Source organism: Neofelis nebulosa, chromosome 2 (genome assembly GCF_028018385.1).
Source record: "Neofelis nebulosa isolate mNeoNeb1 chromosome 2, mNeoNeb1.pri, whole genome shotgun sequence".
In the NCBI taxonomy this organism is placed as follows: domain Eukaryota; kingdom Metazoa; phylum Chordata; class Mammalia; order Carnivora; family Felidae; genus Neofelis; species Neofelis nebulosa.
The window spans coordinates 154,198,994-154,203,674 of NC_080783.1; the positions used below are offsets into that span (position 1 = coordinate 154,198,994).

A 4,681-nucleotide genomic window follows, 5' to 3' on the forward strand; every position below is an offset into this window, starting at 1 on the left:
AAACTAATAGTATCCAATGAGAAGAATTCACCATCACTTCTGGATATCCCTGTCAAAAATATATAACCAGAATTTAAACCTAAATTAAAGGACATTCTACAAAATAACTGACCTGCAATCTTTAAAAGTGTCAAAGTCCAAAAATCTAAGTAATAGTAAAGAAATGTCGCAGACTGAAGGTAACTAAAAAGTTTCTATGTGTGATTCTGAACTGGATTTTTATGCTTTGTGAACAATCGGCAAAAATTGGAACAATTTTTTGGAAAAATTGGCAAAACTTGACTGGTGTTTGACTGTTAAATGGAAATAATATATAATGTTAATTTCCTGAATTTGATGGTTATATTATGTTTATATAAGGAAATCTCCTGCTTATAGAAAATACACGTTGGGGCAGTAGGAGACAATGGAGCATTGGATTAACAAATTACTCGCAAATGGTTGTAGACCACTGCATCTTTGTGTACTTCCTCAAAGTGTTGTTTAATTATAGTTTGTAATAATTTCAAAACTAACAATTTTGGGAACAATTGTCTTAATAATAAGAAAAACAAAAAGCTCAAATAAAAAATGGGCAAAGAATTTGAACAGATATTTCATGAAAATTGAAGTATGGGTAGCAAAGAAGCATATAGAAAGATGTGCAACATCATTAGTCATTAGGGAAATGCAAACCAAAATCATATGGAAATATCAGAAAACATGTATTAAAATGGGCAAGACTGATAATATCATGTGTTGGGTGACCAAGTATAGATAGTTGAACTCTCATTCAGTGCTTTTGAGAATATGGCATGGTATAACCACTTTGGAAAAATAGTTTTGTATTTTTCTAAAAAAATAAATATATATCTACCATGTGATACCATCATTCCAATCAGAGGTATTTACCCAAGAGAAATGAAAGCATATATTCATACAAAGGTTATATACAAATTGCCATAGAAGATCTATTAGTAATATTAAAGAAACTAGAAACAATCCAAGTATTCATCAACAGATGAATGCATAAACCATGTAATGGAATACTACTCAGCAAGAAAAAAGAATCAACCACCAATACACATAATGACACAGATAAATCTCAAAATAATTATGCTGAGTAAAAGAAGTCAGACAAAAGAAAGAGTATAGAGAAAAGGAGAGTCAGAGGAAAGGTAAAAAAGGGGCACCAGAAAACTTTTGGGGGTGATGGATATGATATGTTTTTTTCTGATTGTGTAGATGGTTTCACTGGTGTTTATAGAAGTCAAAACACATCGAAATATTGAAATGTATATTTTAAATATGTGTAGTTTATTATTATATGTAAGTTATATCTCAACAGAGCTGGTAAAAAAGAAAGAAGAAAAGAAAGAAAGAAAGAAAGAAAGAAAGAAAGAAAGAAAGAAAGAAAGAAAGAAAGAAAGAGGAAGAGAAAGAAGAAAGAGAGAAGAAAGAAAGGAAGGAAAGAAGGAAGGAAAGAAGGGAGGGAGGGAGGGAGAAAGTCAGAAAGGAAAACGTTTAGCTGAGTTCTTGGTAATTTTAAATAGCACAGGTTTATACCTTGGTAAGAGTCTGAACTATAGCACAGTTCGATGTTGCCAGGTGAAGGTAGACATTTCTGCCTAATAGACAGTGAATTTGAGATTATAGTTAACATTTTCTTTTTGAAATCTGAGACGGTGAACAGAATGCTTGGGGTGGACCAAGGAATTCCCTCGAGCAAAGTGAAGGCAAAGAACTTGTTTTCAATCTGATCCACCTGGCAAGTGAATGATTTATAGTAGTTTTTTGAGTTTCTGGTGTGGAAGTATTTCACAGAGAAGCAGAAGTCCAAAGATGCCAGGAAAATGGCAGATAAAGTTGGTTTTCCCCCAGGAGGTATCAGAGACAGTGCCACTAAATGCTTTGTCTCTACCAGCATTAGGAAATGTGCTGGGGTGAGTCAGTCATGGGATTGCTTTTGTGCAAGTGTCAGGAAGGACATTAATACCAACATGAGCCTGTATTTTCTAACTAATCAGAATCCAAGGCAGAAAGGTGAATGCCATGATCTTCTCTCTCTTTCCTTGGCTCAGCAGGCATTTGTCATCTAGCTTTCCCTCAAGGACTGATCCCTCAGGCAAAGTTGCTGGAAAGAAGCCATGTATTTGAAGCTCAATGAAGCAGTCTACAAAAGTCTTACAGAAAGCCAGTCATGGAGTGCTAGGGCAATCATAAAGGTTTTAATAAAAATATTTCTGGTTCCTCTTCCTTTAGGACACATGTAGAATTGTATTTACTGTCATTGGCACACAGCTCCCTTCCCCGCTGTTCCCTGGTCTATGACTACTTCTTCTTCTTCTTCTTTTTTTAATGTTTATTTTTTGAGAGAGAGAGAGAGAGAGACAGAGTGTGAGCAGGGGAGGGGCAGAGAGAGAGAGGGAGACACAGAATCCGAAGCAGGCTCCAGGCTCCGAGCTGTCAGCACAGAGCCCGATTTGGGGTTTGAACTCACAAGCTGTGAGATCATGACCTGAGCCGAAGTCAGATGCCTAACTGACTGAGCCACCCAGGCGCCTCTCTATGACTACTTCTAACCAATCAGTAGTAAATGTGTCATTTCTGGGCTAGCACATCTTAATTGCTCCCTGGCAGAGTTCTTTTTACTTTGGCTCAGAAATTGGCAATGCCAGAAACGGTGGCTTCTCACTTACCCTGTTTCCGTATTGAGTGTAATGAGCAAGGTATCTCTTACCTGCTTCCAATGACCATGTAGCATGAGCAAGAAAGAAGCTTTTATTATTTGAAGACACTGAGATTTTAGAGCCATTTATTAACACACCACAATTTTAGCTATACTGGCTCATTGTTTTAGAAGAACTTACATTTGATAAATTACAGACACTGATTTTCTTTCTCAAAGGTCATTTGCAGTAAGACATAGACTGAAGTAGAAGTAATGATCGATAGAAGCAAATTGATCCCATGTCCACAGACAGCATCCAGGATTTTCCACTGCATTAATTAGTTTGGAAAATGGAGAACTATTTCATTCATACATAATATAATTCACAGTTACCCCATGACTGTATTTGCATTAAATTCTACATCTTAAGCCACAGAAGCCACAGGTTTTACTAGAATTAAGATTTGGTCAAGAAACAGGTATGAACAAAATGATGTGGGCTGCTGAGTAGTAGACCCTGAAAAAGTTTAATGCTTTAAACTTATGAGTAAGGAAAATAATGATGGGGGAGGTGCCCAAATCTTCACTGGTAATGTGAGATGAATTTTTGAGCAGGTAGTTTTCCCCTAAGGTGACCCACCTACTTCGGGGGATGACTGGGAGTCATGATCAGCCTGTCCCCCTTTAAAACTGAAAGAGTAGACTGGTATGAAGGTAATCCATGAGACTGAGAAGGAAAAAAACAACGAAAACAAAACAAAACATGCAAAGTTTACATCTGTTACATATAGGCTGACATGAACTGAATTGCCTGTAGCTAAAATTAAAACAAAGTGAGTGTTTGATGATCTGGACTCAATCTCAAGAATAAAGTAGTTGTCTCAAGAAAGGAAGAAGACTAATATGACAGTGGCCCAAGCAAATCTCAACACATCTTTTAAATTTTACCATTATTGGCATTGGCCCATTCAAATGTATTATTTAATTCTAAAGACACAAAATAGTTCAGAAAGATAGCCTGAAGATTTTCTTTTTCTTTTCTTTTTTTTTTTTTCTATTCTTCCCTGAGACATGATGTTACGAATGCTCCTTTCAATAATTTGATAGATTCAAGCTCTGAGCCAGAGAGAGCATCTGTTAGAAAACATGGCAATATTCTTTCTATTTATGGCTCTTTCGGTCCAAACCACCACGACATCATTTCTGTTGTGAACCCCCATCCCTTGAAAACACAAATCACAATGATAAGGATTTGGAAGAAAGGAATTATGAAAATCACCCAATGCCTCCCAGCAATGAGAAATAACTCCTTCTGTTTAATAAATCCAGAGACTTTTCTTCATAAATAGTTCTATGAGAGTTAACCCTCAACATGGCTCGACCAAAGTGGGAAACTAAAACACCCAGTCAGAAATGACATTAAGGAACACATATAAGATGAGCCACTGCATTTAGAGCACATTTAATAACCAGAGAAGTTACTAACTGAAGCCAAACCTCTAAGTCTTCCACCTCAGAAAGATTAAAAGCTGACAACAAAAGTGATGTTCCAGAAATTAGACTGACATATATGGTAAGGACAGAAAATTAAACAGAAGACCATGCATGTTTCTAATCCTCTTAATGTTACTCAGCTCCCAGCAGCCAATAACTTGGGGTATGGGAGGGAATCAAAAGAAATTTTTGGATTTTTGGCTTTTTCAGAGATTAAGGAATTTCCATGCTCATGAAGTGGGTTTTCTCATCAACTCTAGTTTAAGAATTTAAGATGGCTAAGCTAACAAGAGGCAAAAATGAAATAGATCTACCTATTATCTAAGACTACTGGATCATAGATATGCTTACGAATATTTAGCAACTTCTGGGAAATAGTGGGCAGCTTATTTCAATACTGTCATCATTTAGATATCAGGATGGCAACTCTGAACTCTGAGTGCAATTACATGTTCTGGTGGCTTTACTGGAAAGAGAATTCTGTCCATTCCTCTGCACAGAGAGTCAGAGGAGGAGCCTGAATGTAGGAAACAAAAG

General features: G+C 36.5%; 1 non-coding gene across 1 annotated transcript; it reads left to right on the top strand.

Moving 5' to 3' along the window:
• Window positions 1-3,180: 3,180 nt before the first annotated feature.
• Window positions 3,181-3,327, top strand: LOC131505727 (U12 minor spliceosomal RNA). Its single transcript, XR_009258519.1, has one exon. It is a non-coding gene; the product is annotated as a U12 minor spliceosomal RNA (small nuclear RNA).
• The last annotated feature ends 1,354 nt before the right edge of the window (window positions 3,328-4,681 follow it).